This window comes from Pinus tabuliformis, chromosome 6, assembly GCF_031772625.1.
Source record: "Pinus tabuliformis cultivar Carrire ecotype Pingquan chromosome 6, CPIR1, whole genome shotgun sequence".
In the NCBI taxonomy this organism is placed as follows: domain Eukaryota; kingdom Viridiplantae; phylum Streptophyta; class Pinopsida; order Pinales; family Pinaceae; genus Pinus; species Pinus tabuliformis.
Window position 1 is genome coordinate 808,554,227 of NC_142292.1, and position 20,245 is coordinate 808,574,471.

Genomic DNA, 20,245 nt, shown 5'->3' on the forward strand with positions numbered 1-20,245 from the left:
TCCAGGAACTCTTTGCACAAGAATTCAGACCAGTTAAATTGGAATCCTATACACATTGTTTAGCAAGTGCCACCACCGGCGTGGGTACCTTGTCCGTGTGGCACTTCTGCATGACCTTACCTTCCAGTATTTGAGTCGCCACCCTGACTCCTTTATTCTTGATGTTGGATATTGCATAGCCTCTTTTCTTCTTCTCCAGCTTGTATTTCTTTTTCATGGCCTCTGTGATGGCCAAATCGTTGCTCTTTCCTTCCGAAATGTCTGCGGGGTCTTGTCCTTTACATGGGAGTCGGGTAATGCGATGGATTAAGTGGTCCATGATGGGTTGGGCTCCTCGAGCGACAAACACCCACCATGCACCAGGAAGAGGAGCTGCCTGATGACGAAGATCGTCACTGGGATGTGGTGGTAATGCGACACCCAGAGCATGTTTATTAGCTCTGCCTTTTCAACTCTGTGTAACCACTTTCGCGGCTCCAATTCTATAAATCTTGTCGCAATGTTCTACTTGGGCTTCATGAGCTACTCTGTATCTAGGTGAGGTAATTTCTCATGGTCAGCAAGATCCCAATCTTAAAACTTCAATTTCGGCACCTGTCCCAGGTGCATGCCCTCAAAAATGATATCTTTTGGGAGGAGTGGAGTCTACAGAGAGCTCTTGCTCTCATTGAGGTCCTTAGGCACCTTTGCCTTCCCCTTCCGTGAGGGGACATATGCAGGCAGCTTGGTTGGAGGGTGCGCAACCTCGGTTTCTATCTCCATGCCCTCATCCTCGTATTCTTCAATTATGAGGTCTTCAAGGTCTTCTTCCTCCTCGTTAGTTTCCAGGTTAACTGCTTTCCCATTTTTCTCCATAGTCAATCTGGTTCGCAGCAGGTTTTGTGGGGACACATGCACCAGAATCATGGGTTGTTTGTCTTTCTTTGGTCTCGGCGTGCATGGTGATTTAGGGATTTCCGCAACAATCTCGGCACTTTTAGGGGTATCTTCTATGGTCAGGGCCTGCGCAACTTTTTCGGTGGTCATCTCTGCGATTTCCCTAGCTTCTTCTGGGTAGCCCTTTACAATTTATAGCATCTTTTGAATTTGAATTCGACTGTTCCCCCGCAATCCGGTCCATTAATGCTCCCTTGGAAGCAAAATTTCCCAAATCTTGCACATAAAGCGTGTCTTAAATGCTTTCCACTCGCTCCATTTGGTCTCAAGTCAATCATCACATCGTGAATAGTGACTACAATGGTCACTTTCCAGCCAACCCATGCGGTAGAGTAGCCCCCCCTGCGCAGTTGTGGACTTGTGACACTTTGCTCCTGTGTGCAACTCCAACCTCGCGTAGCTCCCAGACATAGTAGTTTATATTCCCATGCCTCCTTTCAACTGCCTGGAGCACTAATACTATACTTCCCACGACTAGTCAGGTGGTTGCACCACCTGTATAGGGTTTCAACTGGTCATCCATCACTTTTCTTTGAAAACATCCACCTTTTATTTTTACTGGCTATGTTGTGCACTTTATCATCTGCAGCGCACCACCATGGGTGGTCCATTCAATAATATGCGGTCCAATCCAAGGCATCAGGTTGATCAACTCTCGACGATAATCCCTAAATTCGTCAACGTGATCATGCGCACCCTGTTTTATCACCCATGTTTTCTTATCGAGAAAATCCTTCTTTATTTCGTCCTCAAGCTTCTTGACTTCCGCTTCCACCAGAGCACTTTTCTCCCTTAATCGCACCCTTTATTTCATAAGTTCTTGGAGCCTAAGATCACCCTGTCAGATTTCTTCCTTAGGTTGCAAGCATTCTGATTCGTCTAGCTACGTGATCCCTTCTTCCAAGGCTCCGCAAGCCGCCATATCTACCATCGCTACTATGCACGAACTAGGCATTTTATACTCCATGGGGATTATAGCATTCGCTCCATACTCTAGCCTTGGAGGTGTCTGCTCCATCAGTTTCTTACATGTTGTCCTATAAGTCCACAAAACAATTGGTATGCACAGGTCCTAATCAGTCTAATGCGCATCATATACCTTGTTCAGTGCTTCGCACACTTTGTTAAAGGTTGCTGCGTGGATAACCTTCTGCAAACTCATTCTTTCCATACTCTATTGTTCCAACCGGAGGGGTCATTCGCACAATTTCCTTGCTTGCAAATGCTTATTAACAGTGTCTCCTAACGCAAAATCTGCGTGCATCCATGTAGGTTTTTTAATATATGCCTGTATTCATCTAGACAGGTGCATGGGGGGATCGTTCCATATGGAAATCTTGTTTGTTAATTGCATCTGAGGTTTTTCAAACCACATACGCATCATTCTCCTGGATTCACGCCAGTCCTAAAAGCTTCCTTGGTGCGTGCCCCACCACCTCGCGGCATAGTGCACAGTACCCTTTTGAAAGCCTTGAAACGTTATTGTTTTGACACTTCTCTTTCAAATCGGTTTAGGAAAGCATCTACCTCACTTAACCCATCATAAGTAGGCAGATCCCTTACTTCTGGTCATACGCAGTGCAACGATCTTGTCATCATGTTGTAGTTCAGCATGGTTACCTCGTGTAACCAATTCTGCCATCGTTCTATCTCTTCATCCAAATCCATTGTACAGGAGCTTTCGTGCTACCATGAGATTCATCCATCTGCGGTGGCATTTACCCAGTCTTACTCTCGCGCAGTTATCTTGTAGATACATTCCAAGTCGTCATCACTTTCATAGTCGTGCACTGGCTCTGTGTAGCATGATCCTTCTGCAGGGTCCAAAGCTACAACTACGCACAGAGACTTTTTCTCAAAAATCATCTTGCACTTTTTTATATTTATCACCCCATTCATGTCAGTGGCCCAATCTATTCCTAATAGTGCATGGTAGAGATTGCGTCATCAACAATCTCTATCACTTCAAAATCTTCCAGCACACTTGCTCCTTCAATATCCACGGTGATTCCATGTAATCTTCCCATAGGTAGGATCTTTTGTTGGTTTGCCATTCGTAGTTGGATAGGAGACCATTGCAGCGTAGGCCTCCCCATGCACTCCCATATCTGCTTTAGCAGAACATTCATGTTCAATCCTAGGTCTAGAATCACTTGGTCCATCTCATATTCTCCAATCTACGTGTTCAACCTCATTTCTCTTCCCGTCCTCATCGCATGCTTTCCAATCTTCCAAACTATGCGCAATTCTCCTAGTGCGGTCTCAGTGCATCTATTTATGAGTTCTTGTAGTCCCTTTACTGCCTTGCTGTCACACAGCAGCTTCATGCATGTTTCCAAGAATGTTGTGAGCATCGATGGGTCCATTTCCGCCTCTCGTTTGTCTTTTCTTCTTGAAGTGGAGGCATCAGCGAAGCTCTTCCTAGCTTCCATGAGGGTTTCCTTAGCGCGCTCAAAATCAGAATCTGGTTCTTTCATCGGAGCCTTGCGAACCCAAGTAATATCTTCAGGCTGCTTTCCTTTATCATCCCTTGTCGTCATCCCGTTTTGGAGCACAATATTTACGTTAGGGTCTTCCTCACGCGGCATAGACCTCATCATTTGCAGGTTTTGAGTCAGGGGAGGTTGGAGCGCTCCTTTGTCACGCAGCCTTGCTATCAGTGTGGGACAATCCTTTGTTTCATGATCAAACAATGTATAATACAAGCATGATGGATGTGTCAGATTCGTACAATCACATGCATAATGTCCTGGCCCTCCACAATTGTAACATATCAATTGTCCGCGACCTCTTCCAGGTCCTTCTCCACCTCGACCTCGTCTATGCCTCTGAAATCCGGTTCATGCCACACCCACATTCTGGTCAAGGGGCCATGTTTTGGCCTAAACTCTGTAGGTGGGAGTCCTATCCATCATTAGTTCATGGCTTCTACAGGTGTGCTCATCATGTCCCACTTATTTACAGAAATTACAGAACAACTATTTTGAATTATGTGTGTACTTTTGCAATAAATGGCAGTGGTCTGTAGCATGCTTTCCTCCTATTTGACAAATCGCGCACCACAACGTAGGCACCGCACTAGGTCCTGCTTGTGCCCCCGATCTTAACAGCATCGTTTGATCTGAAAATGGGGCTCTTAGGCTTCTTGTCTAACTTATAAGAACCTCTCCCACTTCTAAAGCTTAATTATTCCCAAGTCTTTATGATTAACCAGTGAAAAATTAAATATGTGCTTAAACAGAAGGTGTATGTTGGTGTTGTTTATTAAAACTATTTATGTGCAGTAATTTAATGTGCTCAAACTGATATATAAATACATATAACAGTAAATAAAGCAGAAGTAAAAACAAACATGTAAGACAACAATTTAATTAGGAGTTCACCCAAAAATCTTTGGCTACGTCTCCATGAACTCTAGTGAACTCAACTAAGCTCTCTGGGATTATGGTATAAGTCCTTTTTACAATCTCTTGGCTCAACTCCTGTTGTTTTACACAGAAACAGTGGGTTTAAACACCATTTTATCCCCTGGCTCTTAAATCTCTTGGCATTCTGGCTCTTGGCTCTCAGCTCTCGCTTTGACTCTTGGCTTTGGCTCTTGGCTCTAGCTCTTGGCTGTGGCTCTTGCTCTTCGGCTCTGGATCTTGGCTCTGGCTCTAGCTCTTCGGCTCTGGGTCTAGCTCTAGCTTCTTTGGCTCTCTATCAGTTTATAGCTCTCTGGCTTTTCACTTTACTTCCAAGTGACTCCCTCGGCTACTCTCTTTGCTTTGACACTGCCTCTTTCATGTTAGCTTCCTACTCTGGCTTAGCTTATTCTCTATTTTAGCGAAAACCCCCAACAACCCACCTCTGTCTGTAACATTCATGGGTTTCAAGGCAATCGGTGCTTGTTTGTTCATTTTCCCTCTCGGGCTCTCTTGCTTTCAACCTCAGTCTGCTCCAATCCCCTCTCTGAGCATTGGCAATCATTGCTAAACGCCTTCAGGGATGGTGGCCACCTGTTTTGTAATGGAAGGGACCATTGGGCCTTTGAAATCTCCAAAATTAGTGTTCCTGGCTTACACACGAAAATACCCTAAACACAGGAAAAATCCGCAGAAACTCTATTTATCGGACTTTAAATATTCATAAATCCACACTATATTTCTATCGGGTCTGCCTAAAATCGCTATCGCAAGTTGCAATTCCCATGTTTGATGGTTTCCCCTTTGTATTTTAACAATACATTAAAACATTGAAAAATCTCGTAAAATGGATTTAGGCGGACTTGAAATATTATATATTTTCATTTATAATCCCTATCGAGTCTGGTTTCATCGCATCACAGATATATATGTAGCCCCGCTCCATTGTACTGCTCCGACACGATATTGCGATGCGATTTATTGCAATAGTATATTGCACATACCTGGGGTTCTGTGCATATTGCATGGCCTTTGCCGATGCTGATTTCGGTGATCGCAACATCGCTCGCCCCGGGGATCCTGCCTTAAGCCCCATGGTATCGGTCGATGTCAATCCACCAATTTCAGCGATCTCAGTATCGCACAGCCTGATCCTTATGTTATATCGCATAGCTCCCTTCGATTGCGATTTGTCGATCAGATCTGGACCGTTGATCGGCTCGATCCGACGGCTCCTGTGCAAAGTTGGTTTGACCTCCGATAGGCTCGATTTCACTATTTTCTTCATGTTTTTGCCTCCTGATAGTGTTTTCCGCCTTTTTTAAAGGTTCTCCTTTTGCGATAGTTTTGGTCTTTAGAAGCCTTAGAGAGTTTTTAGGACCCATTTTTAGGGGATTTTGCCCCTTTTTCCAAAGTATAAAGGGTAGCTTCATCTTATGATAACTTCTGCATCCTAAGTCCATTTTTTCCCATTCAAGTTGCAGTAGATTTAGAATGAGATGATCTCTGCAATGGGGCTAGTTCCAAGAACTTCCTTGGACTTTAAATTTCCTCAGTGAGGAACACTTAGACTTAGGAGTCTATCCAAAATCCATTTTGGATCATGCCTTCCCACTAAAAGAACTTTTGGTCTCCAAAAGACTGATATACTGTTCTGAACAGTAAATGAGAGTGACTCACCTCCTTCTTTCAGCCTTCCTACACTTGCCTTGCATAGTGCCTCTAAACCAAAGTTTCGGACCACATGGGCTAGTCTTCTTGGGAAGAACTATCTTCCTCCTTGCCTTCCTACAGAACTTCTACTGAAATGGTCATAGAAGGTGGTTTGAACTTTTTTACCTTGATCATTGATCCAAGGTGGCTCAAACAAATGTGAAGTACATTTGCTCCACAAAACATCCATTTGTACCTATTTGAAAAGCTGTCAACAACAACTATTAACAACAATAGAAACACAAACAACAATAGGATGGCCTAAACTCTTGCTTCAACAAAAGAAATAGATTTTCACATCTTGTGAACACCTCCATGTCTTACATCTACATACAAATGATGGACTAGATAACAAGCCCACAAAACATGCCTTTAAAAAAATGACCCTTCAAGTCAAGCACATAGAAAAAGACCATTAGGACTCTTTTTCAAAAGATGAAACACTTCATCATTATCTCCATTTGGAGACCAAGTTAACTTCTCCCAAGTCAACATGGCATCACATGCATGTCAAAGAAATCAACCTTGCAAGTTAATTACACATACATGTTCAAAAACAAGGAAATCATCAACATCCCTATGTTCATGCATCTCATCCTCATGCATGCATTTCATCCTTCAACTTTCACTTAAGCACACTATACTTTTGAAGCTGAAATGAAATATAATGTAGATGCATCACTGGACATGCAATCTTAATCGGATAAGAACTCTAACCGTTTCTTACCAATCCATTTCAAAGGTACTACCTTTGTATGCACATCAGCATCATCATGTGAATCATCTTGAGACACATCATTCATGGAATCTTCCTTTCCATTTCTGCATCCTCTTGACAGCATGATTTGCCTTGTCCAATGGACCTTTGGCTTCTTGCTTCTTTTCCTTCAAAATTTTCCTATATGTGGCCATTCTCTTCCAAAATCTAGAAACATTATGGTAATCCAACCCACAAAAGGAACATCAAATTCTTTTCCCATACATATGTGGAAATTTATCATGCCTTGCACAATCAAAAGGAAAATGTTTAGAACCAGATTTATACCTTTCTATTTCACCTTTATTGCCTTCATGAGGAGGTGAATCAAATCAAGAAGTGGCTCCCTTGGGAACACCATCAATCTCTTCAAGGTTGTTACAGTCTCCCCAACTCTCTGGTTCAAGTATGTGCTTTTGAACACCTGCATCCTGCAAATGATGTTTCAAGCTATTGCATTCCTCCTGAATACAGTCTTCACACTCTGTAATGCAACTTCTTCTTGGAGCTATTTCAATGGCCTTCATGGCAACTTTGGAACTTTCTCCATGATCTTGTCCATAGACAAGACCCAAATACTTAGGCCTTTCCTCAATCATTATTGGCTCAACAATACCTTGTGCATGTCTACCCAAGCATTTTTCTTCATAGCCCATCTTGGACATTAGCTTGGAACCTATGCCTCTAGTATGTTTTTCAAAAGAACCAATTGTTATAGACAATTTTGTGCCTTGCAGCATCAAGCATGAATTGTCAATAATCCAAGGGATCGAAAGTCCCTAAACATGATGTTCCTACCCCTAGAGGAACAAGGTCAGCAAACCAACAGCTCTCAGATCAGTTCTCCACCTGAAAACACTCAAAAACAAGCAATCCTGAAATCAAAGCAGGTGCTCCACTAGGCTTCTGCGCTGAAACTCAACTCCTCCATGGTGTACCTGCGTTGCAAAGCAGGTAGAACAAAGGCCACCTGCGCTGAGCGAGATGGGACAAGTGGCACACTGAGTCATTGCTCTGGAATCTTCCAAAAATGACACTTGGATCAGGGATTTCGCCTTGTGATGAGTCAGAGGCTCTGTTTCTCCAAGTGGAAGCAAGGTTCTCCAAGTGGACTCAAGAACTGAAGATCAACTGAAGAGAGAGAGGACACAAGGCAGCTACACATCAGTTGCAAGCTGACTCATCCTTTCTCAATTCATCTATATATTGAGCTCTCTCCTATGAGCTCAGGAGGCTGGAATTTTGTGCAAAGTAATGATATGCTGTTGGTTTCACTATAGAGCTATTGGGTGATTGCTTGAAGGAGGTGAAGAGGAGAAATTCTTTCTGCTGGGAGGTGTTGCTGGATTGGGGCCTTCAATGGTTGTAACACTCTCAGAACTTTACTTCTTCCATTAATAAAAGCTATTGAGGTTCTTCTATATGCACTTGTTTCAATGATGTATTGTGATAATTGTATATTTGATTTATGCTAATCCTTGAATCAGTTATGATTGCATGCTTCTTGTAGTTTCCTTCTTTGTTATTTTGCAGGATCTCATTGTAGCTGGGCCAGCAAAAGAGCAAGGAGCTGGGAGCAAGCAAGCAAAGAGAAGAGTTTGGATTCGACATTAAGCGCAAGACAACGGTTAGTGCATTTCTTCATTCTCTCTTGCTTTCATAAAGAAGTAAACCTTAAGTAGTTTTCTTTACAGTTGTTGCTGAGGTACTATCACCCTTAGAGTGGGATAGGGTCATCCGAATCGGATACTTTTCCCTACAACAAACTGGCGACTCCGCTGGGGAATCGTATCTGTTTGATTGATTGTAGTATTTTGCTATTCATTTCCTGAACAAAAGAGTACCAAATCGAAAAGCTTTTGACTATATCAAAAGCAAAGTAGAAGGGCAGCTACTCTAGCTCATTTCTGAGCATGTTCATGATTTGAAGAGCTGATCTACAAGGATCCTTGTAAGCTCTTAGTGATAGCTTTTCATCTTCCTTGTCATCCCTTAGTGTGTGCTTGACTGATAGCTTCTGATTTGAGCAAAAACTGTGAATTTTTGAGAAAATTGTGACCCGGAAACTGAGAAAACGCAACTTTCGTTTTCCAAAGCAGGTAGTACACAGGCTACCTGCTTTGCAACGCAGGTCCCGAAGGGGCTACCTGCGCTGAGAGCCAGACTGGCTGTGCAGCACCTGCGTTGGCCCAATTTTGCCTTGTGCATTTGGGGTTTCCTCCCTTTTTCTTGCCTGTTTTCACTATAGATTTTGCAGCCAGTTACCAGTCTTGCACCTATTCTGAAACCAACCTTACTTGCCATCATTCCGCCTCTGTTATATAACGAAATTGCACTTGTTCTTTTGTATTTCTTCCATCATTTACAATTTCCCATAACGAAAGTGAACTAGTCTTGCTTTGGCCTCTTAGATCTGAACCTGTGTTAGGCATTTTGCTGGTCTAAAGAGTTAGCTTGTTTGCTGTCCATAGCTGATTAGTCTTTTTATTTTCGTCATTATGGTTTGATTTCATGTATTTCCAGTGATTAAACAAGTAAATCTTAAGGTGTCTTTTGATTTTGGACTAGCTTGTTTACTTTCGCTTTAAATCGAAATCAAAGTTATATAACAACTTTCTTTTTGTAATACATCAACATTAAGAAAGGGAAAAGAAAATACATGCATTGTGCATTTTGCATTTGACTGCTTGCATGACGATTTAGGAAATTTTGCATTAGTGTGTGCTCTATGATCTGTGTGAAAAGATTTGCCTTTCTTCTCCCTCAGTAGTTAAGATTTTCAAAGTTGAAAGATTGAAAAGTTTGCTTCTCATCTTAGACTGCATCAGGAATTTGTCATATACATCTCGTGGTGATCCTTAAAGGCAAACTGCTAAGCAAGATCAACATTAAAATTAATTCAATTTACATAACAACGCTTTGAAACATAACGCAAACACATAGAGGTCTAGGTAGAGACGTGTTCCGGCGTCGTTAAACATAGTGACTGTCGATCTCTACGAAGGTGGGTGATTCCTCCTGAGAGTCGGTGGCACTAATACGGACTTGTGCTCCCACGTACCGTCGCGTATATATTGGGAGACCCCTATAGGAACAAAGCCTTTATCCATAGGAAGCCGTGTCGGCCGCCCTACTGATCGCGATGCAGTGAACACAGCATTCACGAAGATCGACCACCCGTACCGTAAAACGTATTCTGTGGTTTCGCGAAAAGTTTGGCACACCCTCTGCCTAGAACTCCAGAGCAGTTTCTTTTGGCCTTTTTCAAACTCTATAACTGAAAAAGTCCATCCGAGCATTTGTCACTTCGGGCTCGTTAATACATCGAAGGAGACTAGAGTCATCTTTAGCTTTTTCTCGACTCTTAAAACATGAAAAAGCAAAGTTGTGTCTAAAGCGTCGTTAATAAAATTTATTTTAATCGGAACATAATCACCTGTTATTCCCACGTTGATCTTTCAGTTGAAAAGTATGGAGCCCACCAACCAAGGAAGTCACCTTGGTGGAAGTCCCAATCCCTTCTCCTCTTGGGGAGATGTTGGTGCGCCTCATATGGCCACATTGTCACTTCCAGGATTGACAATTGGCCTACCTGTATGGCTCTTTTCAACTAATGTAGTTCAAATCGCCACTAATCCTGAGCAGTCGAATCAACAGTCAGACCAGTCTCGAGCTACCCACCAGCCTTCCACCTCTTACAATTCTTCCTCTGATCCTTCATCTTCGCAGGGTAGAGCCGGCAAAAGTCAGCCTCCCATGGAGAAGAAGGAAAATAAGAAGAGAGAAAAGAAGCAGAAGGGGCCTATGGCGAAGGCGACTGGGCGCAAGCAAAAGACATCTGACAAAAATCCACACACTGCACCGACCGGGCCTAAATCGCCATGTGTCATTTGCAAAGGGACCCACTTCCATCGTGATTGTCCTTGTATTCCCCGGATACTAAGGGACTGGTCCCCCAGGTTGCACAATCCGGTAGCATCAACCTCTGGTAGTCATGTTGATTGCAGTCCATCAACTAGCGAGAGTGAAGGACGAAAAGGGAGACCAAGATCACCCTGTATGTTGTGTGAAGGCGATCACGCCATCCACCGATGTCCATTCTTAGATGAGGCGAAGAGAGTTTTGGAAGATCGTTCGGTATCACCATTACGACTTCCTCCTGGATACCAAAAACTCGTGCCTAATCCCTCGATAGTTGAAAATCCAGCTGGCCCGCTCAAGTGGTCAGCTGAAGTGTCCATCATTGAGAATGAACCTACTGAATCCAGACCAGACGAAAGTCTAAAGGTTGAAACGGCAGTTGACCCGGTTCTTCCTTCAGAGGTTTCATCCTCAAATGACACCGTCGTTGAAGATTCATCTTCAAATGACACCCTCACTGAAGAGAATAAGGATGACACCATCCAGATTCTTTTCATCAACACAGACTCTGATGAGCATCAGGGCAATGCGCCCATTCCTTTATCGCAGGAAGGAACATCGTCAGGGTCGTATCCGGCCGTGTATTCGGTCCCACCACCAAGCAACCTGGTTGTGTCCTTTGATTGGAATCAACTAGGCAGACCCCGGTTACCAGCCAGTATCCCATTCAGAATCATCGTCCAAATCTACAGAATGGTGATGGCTGGAACTATCATTGATGAAGGGGCTTCTGTGAGTATCCTTTCCTCTATTGCTTGGAAAGCACTGGGTTCCCTGGCGCTTTTACCTGAGATGAGAAATCTATCAGGTTTTGATAAAGGAACCAGTCGCCCGTTAGGGATTCTCCCCAATGTTCCCGTTACATTGAAGGGGAAGACAGTTCATATGAACGTCATGGTCGTCCAAGGACCCTTGGTGTATAACTTACTCCTTGGACGAGACTATATATATTGCATGGAGGAAATAGTGTCCTCACTCTTCAGAGTTATGTGTTTTCCGCACGAAGGAAGAATGGTCAAGCTCGTAGACCAACTTTCATTTCCAGGATCACGCATCGCAAATAGTCAAATACCATCCCTTAACGGTTTATTCACTCAAGGAATGCCTCCACCCCCGGTTCTACTTCCCGATGAATGCGAGTGATTCGGAAAGATGTAACTGGGACCCAGGGGGCATGCACCCTGGCCTGCCTTGGGCAGAGGAAACCTTGGGTATAAAGTTGATTTCCGCAGAAGAATATGACTAGTCCGTACCCCGTCCGAAGGAAGGAAGAGAGGGTTGTTCTAGAATAAGATTCTTTTGTCAAAGTTATGTGAGTGAGATAATCAGCTTCTCGCTCCCCTTGTCTAGGTAAGTAGGCTCTCCTGAGGAAGGAGATCCATTTGTGGCAGCAAGTAGCCACCATCTTTGAAGGCAAGCCTCACCCATTAAAACATATGTTTTGAAGGATAAGTAGGGGCAGCCTCCAAAGAAAGAGATGAAATTGCTGCAACAAGTAGTCACCATCCTTAGCAACCTAATGATAGACATCGCCGAAAAGAGAGTTCAGTTTGCGGCAGCAAATAAAACCATTTTTCGAATAATAAGAAAGAGGCAGCGCCTCGAAATTATACTTTATACCTGGGGGCATGCAAACCTTTTGGAATGCAAGCACGGGACGACTATTTATTTTTTAAATTTTTAGGTCCTCCCTTTAAACCTGTAGGTCTAACCCGTTAAACTCGTAGGATTAGCCGTTTCCAGCTTGCATAAAGAAAGGATGTGGGGCAAAAGTCAAAACTTGCCAAATAGGAGCATAGCTTCGTGAGATAAAGCTCCTTAAAAAATAGCTATCTCACCTGAGGCGTTTCTTGTATTATGACTGGTATATTCGAGCAGTTTTAGCACACAGTTCATGCTCGTTAAAAAATAAACGCAAGATCCGAGCATTTTTAGCACATAGTTCATGCTCGTTAAAAAATAAACATAAGTTGTGAGCAATCTTCCCCTATAGTTCAAGCTCACCCAGAAAAAATGAACCGGTAAATAACCTTGGTAAATGTAACCTTTGACAGCCATATTAAAGCCCTTGGTCGTGTTTATATGCCATCACCTCCATCCGTTCATTTGGCCAATCGTTCATCTCCATATGTTTATTTACCCATTTTGAGGAACAGCTGCGAAGAGTGATTTCACTAAGCCATCCTTGTGACACTGCCGTGATTGGAATATTCCAACCTGTACCTGGAATCTGCTGCTATCCCTGTTTATCACTCGTTCCTCAAAAGACGAGTCTTCTTTGAGCTCTTTTCTCCTGACTCGTAAAATATGAAAAGTTTGCCGAGTTTTGGCCTTCCAGCTCGTTAAAAGACCGGAAGAGCTATCCCTCCTCTAGATTTTAATCTTTTTTGGACCTGAGGGATTATTGCACAAAAAGATCGAGCGCTTGTTTTGTTCGGCTCGTTAAAGCAATCGAAAATTCATCCCTTCTGTATTGTTTTATACTTTTTCGGACTTAAGGGATTAGATGACGAAAAAGGAATTCTGGAGTTGACTTTATGTACCTTTTCAGACTCTCTAAAAATGAAAAGGACCGAGTTATCCTTGTCGTTAGACTCGTTAAATTCATTAAATAGCGACAAACTTGTCTTTAGACGAGAACGAGTTTCCCTATCGCTAGGCTCGTTAAAACGTAGCGATGGGCTTGCCCGAAGGGCAGGTTATAGAACAAGCATATGTTATCCTCCTCAAGCTTGATAAAAATAAAGAGGTACTGGTCAGCAATGACTGGGGAAAAATTGGGAGAACCTCACAGCTTTAATGGTAGCAAGTCGCTCTTGAACATGACACTTTGTCCTCCGTATCACATCGGGTTGGGTTGTTTCATTCACCGGTCTCATCACCATGGTCCTCGCCACACCATCCACATTTGGGGTAATGCTACCAATCCATCACATCAGTGTCGTTATATGTTCAAGAGATGTTGTTCTGCAAAGAGTCAACCGTGTCCCATCCACTGCCATACATTGTCCTTCATCCATTTCATGACCGCCACCCTGAATCATACATCACAGTTTGTTTTCACCTCATCACAATCACTAGCTCCGTTCCGTGTCACTGATGTGGGATTCATTAAGGCCCTCCTTTGACGGATCGCTCCTTGTCGACATTAGCTCATTATCCAAGGAGTTGATCTAGGAACAACCCCTTCAGTACTTTGAAGCTTGCATACCTCAATGGCAAGTTTCTCACTTCCGGCGACAGGTATACATCAATGACCTTCGACCAGAAGATTTTGCATGGTGGTCGACGCCAAGTCCTTTATTCCCACCATGTGAATTGTACTGCCGTACCTTGAGGGTCATCATCCTTATTGGTGATTCCTCTCGCGCTTGTTAACGGTTTACATCATTGACCGGTAATCAAGCGATGTCTTTCCATGTTCGACTTCAAGAAATTCTCACATGGATCGACTTGTACATCGAGTGAAGATCGGAAGAGATTGAAGACCCCGGATCTAGTTTCATCCATCCGGGCTGCGATATATATTCAGGATATAAAGACATTTGATGTGTACATCATTGCAGCAGATGATCATCCTTCTCAAAGGATGATAATTTCAGCAGAGAATTATCAGTCTACCATCAGACGATCGTCTGTTCTATGTACCAAAATAAATTTATAAAGCTGAGCATGGGAATGCCCGCCTCAGCTAGATCATGAAAAAGTATGAAAAATAATGTATTGTATTGTATCTTATTACAGGACACTTCTCAGCAGATTGAATGAACTTCGGATCCTCCTAATAAAGCATTTCACCCGATAAACGACCTCATACTTTAGGGGGCATCTATTATAGACAATTTTGTGCCTTGCAGCATCAGGCATGAATTGTCAATAATCCAAGGGATCCAAAGTCCCTAAACATGATGTTCCTACCCCTAGAGGAACAAGGTCAGCAAACCAACAGCTCTCAGATCAGTTCTCCACCTGAAAACACACAAAAACAAGCAATCCTGAAATCAAAGCAGGTGCTCCACTAGGCTTCTGCGCTGAGACTCAACTCCTCCATGGTGTACCTACGTTGCAAAGCAGGTAGAACAAAGGCCACCTGCGCTGAGCGAGATGGGACAAGTGGCACACTGAGTCATTGCTCTGGAATCTTCCAAAAATGACACTTGGATCAGGGATTTCGCCTTGTGATGAGTCAGAGGCTCTGTTTCTCCAAGTGGAAGCAAGGTTCTCCAAGTGGACTCAAGAACTGAAGATCAACTGAAGAGAGAGAGGACACAAGGCAGCTACACATCAGTTGCAAGCTGACTCATCCTTTCTCAATTCATCTATATATTGAGCTCTCTCCTATGAGCTCAGGAGGCTGGAATTTTGTGCAAAGTAATGATATGTTGTTGGTTTCACTATAGAGCTATTGGGTGATTGCTTGAAGGAGGTGAAGAGGAGAAATTCTTTCTGCTGGGAGGTGTTGCTGGATTGGGGCCTTCAATGGTTGTAACACTCTCAGAACTTTACTTCTTCCATTAATAAAAGCTATTGAGGTTCTTCTATATGCACTTGTTTCAATGATGTATTGTGATAATTGTATATTTGATTTATGCTAATCCTTGAATCAGTTATGATTGCATGCTTCTTGTAGTTTCCTTCTTTGTTATTTTGCAGGATCTCATTGTAGCTGGGCCAGCAAAAGAGCAAGGAGCTGGGAGCAAGCAAGCAAAGAGAAGAGTTTGGATTCGACATTAAACGCAAGACAACGGTTAGTGCATTTCTTCATTCTCTCTTGCTTTCATAAAGAAGTAAACCTTAAGTAGTTTTCTTTACAGTTGTTGCTGAGGTACTATCACCCTTAGAGTGGGATAGGGTCATCCGAATCGGATACTTTTCCCTACAACACCAATATAAGCATCCTTAGAGGAATTTGAAGACAAACTGGAATGGTTTACCTCTTCTTCAAGCTAATACTTGACTAAGGATTCTCGGGCAACAAAGAGCTATGTCTCTAACTCATGCATCCTTTTCAGGTTCATATTTGTAATATGAAGTTGCCTCTCCATTTCCTTCAATTTGTCAGAAAGCAACTGCTTATTTTCCTCCACGGAATTCAACTGCTCTCTAAGCATGTTGCTCTTCCTTCCATCCTCATACATTTCTCTCACCATATCCATCATGGTGGACAATTATTGCTTCATGTCTTCATCAAAGAATCTTGTTAAGAAGGCAGAATTTGAGGACCCACTTGTAGAAGTTGTCATTATGCCAATGAACAGAAAATAACTTCAACAAGATAAATAAAGATCTTATTCAGCAACCTTTTGCAACCAACCTCTTGTGCTCCAAGGATTTCCTTGAGGTAATTTGGGATAAGAAGAGTGCCTTCAGCCCTTCTTTCTTCTTGGCCTTCCTAGACTGATCTATCAATAGATTTCCCTTTTTCACTTTTTCAAACTCAAACAATAGTCAGTCTGCAAAACAAGCATACAATCAACCTCTTGCTTCTCTAACACCTTTCAGACAAGTAGACTTTGCTTTGTCAATCAAGCATTCTGATATAACCTTCTTTGAAGGTGGGGTTAACCAATCTTAAGCTTTGATACCACTAATCTGAAAATGGGGCTTTTAGGCTTCTTGTCTAACTTACAAGAACCTCTCCCACTTCCGAAGCTTAATTATTCCCAAGTCTTTATGATTAACCAGTGTGGAATTTGTTGGAAATAATACTGAGAGGGGGGGTGAATTAGTATTATCAGATCAATAAAACTTTTTCAATGCTCAGAAACATATACGCTACTTCAGTTAAGTGAACCAGCATGTACACGCTGCTGTGTCTAAAGCAACCAGCGTATAACCATAAATCTTATAATTCAGTTAGTTTATCTTCAGTTAAATGCATCAGGACATTATTCATCATATTAAGAGTAAACAGTTGCAGTATAACAGAACAGATCATCACACAAAGGCCACACACATGAACACCATGATATAAGGTGGAAACCCAATGTGGGTGAAAACCACCTGCTGCAAGTCGTCTCTATCTTTCTTTAATAAGAACTTCAGTTTACAATCTTTTGTACTGGTGCAGCCTTATACCAGTACGCAGGCTACAACCTGCAGAAGGCTTCAACCTTCTCTCGTTCTCCAAACTTCCTTGGAAGGGAGCTCCAACCCCCTTTGCTCTTGTACTAGCTAAGATACTAGTACGTAGGTGCTGGCCTACAATCTTCTTTCCTTCAAGTACCACTTTTCATCAATTTTCAGACTGGATACTCTTGAAGCACAACATTACAATCTGAAGACCACAATTCATTCAACTTTCATAGCAGATTACAAAACAACCAACAATCACTGAACCACTGAAACCCTGTCAAACCCAGTCACCAGAACACAGAGCAGACTACAGAACTCTGCAATAACAGTCAGACCCAGCTGCAGCAACCCAAAAACAAGCTCCAAAAGATATACGCTACTTCAATGAAGGCAACCTGCATATACACGCGGTTTTACCGAAGACAACCTGCGTACAGATCTAAAAATAATTTTTCATAACTTGCAGCTGTACCAGACATCAGTTATACCCAGAACATAACATTGCGTCAGAATGCAGATCTAGAAATACGCATAATCAACTATATAAAGATAGTTCATTTCAAACCATTTGATCCCGATCTCTCCTTAGATCTTGTTCTCCATCAACCGATGAGGTCTCTCCTTAGCTCAGATCAAGCAATACATCATCAACCAATAACCTGCATACTGGATCTAATACTTCATCAGATATTCAAGACATTTCGGATACACTTGCCTAATGATTTCCTTCTCCTTATATAGCCTTAGGCCTTGTTCAATACCAAGGGCCAAAACCATAGAAATCCAATACCATCATCTTCAAAACTAGGGATCAACACATCCGTCGAGACACCAAGGTCCAAAACCATAGGCACAACTTCCAAGGAATAACCGCCGTGGACCAAAGATAAGTTTTCCACATACACGCGCTTTTACTGAAGCCAACCAGCGTGTACACGCGACTTGGTATATAGCGAACCTGCGTATACGCGACTTGGTATATAGTTAACCTGCTTGTATACACGACTTGGTATATAGTGAACCAACGTGTATATATTTTTCTTCATACTTGTAGACTGATCATCAATTCCTTGCTGCCATCCTTCTGCACTATGATTTGTTATCAGAGTGATTTGCCATCAAGGACAATACTTGTCTCATAATGCCAACAATCTCCCCCTTTGGACTTGATGGCAACAACAACAAATCAAATCACTCTCCCCCTTTGTCATCAAGGGCAAAGGGTTGTGCTCCCCCTCAGTACATGCTGATATCTTTGCTTGGCTGTGCTGAAACATGCTCCCCCTGACTGTAGGCAAGATCTGCAAAAGATGTTCTTCAAAAGAACCAAGACTTATACACCATAAGGGACCTCCCTATCACCAAAATACTCAATCCATATTCCCAACCAAAAGGGGATACATCAGAAACAACCAATTATATTACATCATTCATCCCAGGCATAGTGGGGAAACCAACATAGGCCGTTACATGACCTTGACACCATAAAAGAGATATTACAAAAAAAATACATGAAATAGAGACAACAGATCTAGACCAAGACTTATGAAGATCACAAGCAGCATCTGATAAACATCTTTTTAGATCAGCAACCAAGATTTCCTTCTGAGCTCCTTCTCTTGAAACCAACAACAGTTGTGTACTAGAACCAAAAGCATCTAAATGCCAACAATGCTTTATGAGACTTTAAGCTGCTCCCCTTGAACCTGTGCCTGCTGCATTCTGGCATACCCATCTCAGACCTTCTCCAACCAGAGTCTGCCCTTGCTGTTCAGAACTCCATATACGTGACTTCTCCTGCATAAAACAACGTATGCACGCGGATATGCTTTCTGCAACACGCGTACACCATACACGCTACTTTCCCAGCATAGATCGGCGTATATACGCGGATATCCCTTGCGTAACTTGCGTATACCAACTTTTCTGTAGAACAGACAAGCTTCAACAGCAGGATGAAGCATCAACTACTCCCAGCTTTTGTCTGAGATATTCAAAAGTTTCCTTGGGCAGTGGTTTTGTGAGAATGTCAGCAACTTGTTCCTTAGAAGGAACATACTCCAACTTGACCTTCTGCTCAAGCACTTGTTCCCGAAGAAAATGGTACTTGATCGGTATGTGCTTGGTCTTTGAGTGCATGACTGGATTCTTTGAAATGCTGATTGCACTTGTATTATCACATAAGATAGAGACTGGTGAAGTGCGGGTGATTTGAAAATCCTGCAAGGTCTGCATCATCCAAAGAAGTTGTGTGCAACAAGATGCCACAGACACATATTCTGCTTCAGCTGTAGATAAGGCAATCGAGCTCTGTTTCTTGCTAAACCAAGATACTAATCTGGAGCCCATAAAGAATGCACCACCACTTGTGCTCTTCCTGTCATCCACGCTTCTGGCCCAATCTGCATCTGTATAAGCATGAAGTGTGAGATCTGTATCTCTAGGATACCATAAGCCATAATTTTGTGTCCCTTGAAGATACTTGAAACTTCTCTTCACTTCCTGAAGATGAGTCTCCTTCGAATTTGCTTGAAATCTTCCAACTATTCCGATTGCATGCATGATGTCTGGTCGGGTACCTGTCAAATAAAGCAAACTCCCAATCATGGATCTATAAGTTGGTTGATGAACTGCTGCTGATTCATCATTTGCACTGAGGCTGCATCCTGTAACCATGGGTGTACATACTGGCTTTGACTCTTCCATGCCATACTTCTTCAAGATCTGCTTGAGGTACTTGGTTTGAGACAAGAAGATGCCTCCTTCATTTTGTTGGATTTGCAATCCAAGGAAGTATGTCAATTCTCCAAGTAGTGACATTTCGAATTCTTTCTGCATAACCAAGGCAAAGTTTTGACTCATAGTCTCTTCATTGCTTCCAAAGATAATATCATCTACATAAACAACAAGTATTAGCAATTTGTTATTTTCAACTTTTATATAGAGATTGCTATCTGCTAATCCTTTTGAAAAGCCTTGTTGGTGAAGATATTTGTCCAACCGATAGTACCAAGCCCTTGGAGCTTGTTTGAGACCATAGAGAGCCTTTTTCAATCTGCATACAAGGTTTGGATCATTCCCAAGAATGAAACCATCTGGCTGTTCAATATATACTTCTTCTTCTAAGTCTCCATTCAGAAAGGCTGATTTCACGTCCATTTGAAATACCTTGAAGTTTTGAAAGCTTGAGAGAGCAAGGAACATTCGGATGGCCTCAAGTCTTGCTACAGGAGCAAAGGTCTCTTCAAAATCTATCCCTTCTTGCTGCGCATACCCTTTACAAACAAGTCTGGCCTTGTTTCTAATTACTTCTCCATTTTCATTCAATTTATTCTTGAAGACCCATTTTGTCCCTATGACATTCTTATCTTTTGGTCTAGGAACCAGTTCCCAAGTGTTGTTCTTTTCGATCTGCTCAAGTTCTTCATCCATTGCTTTG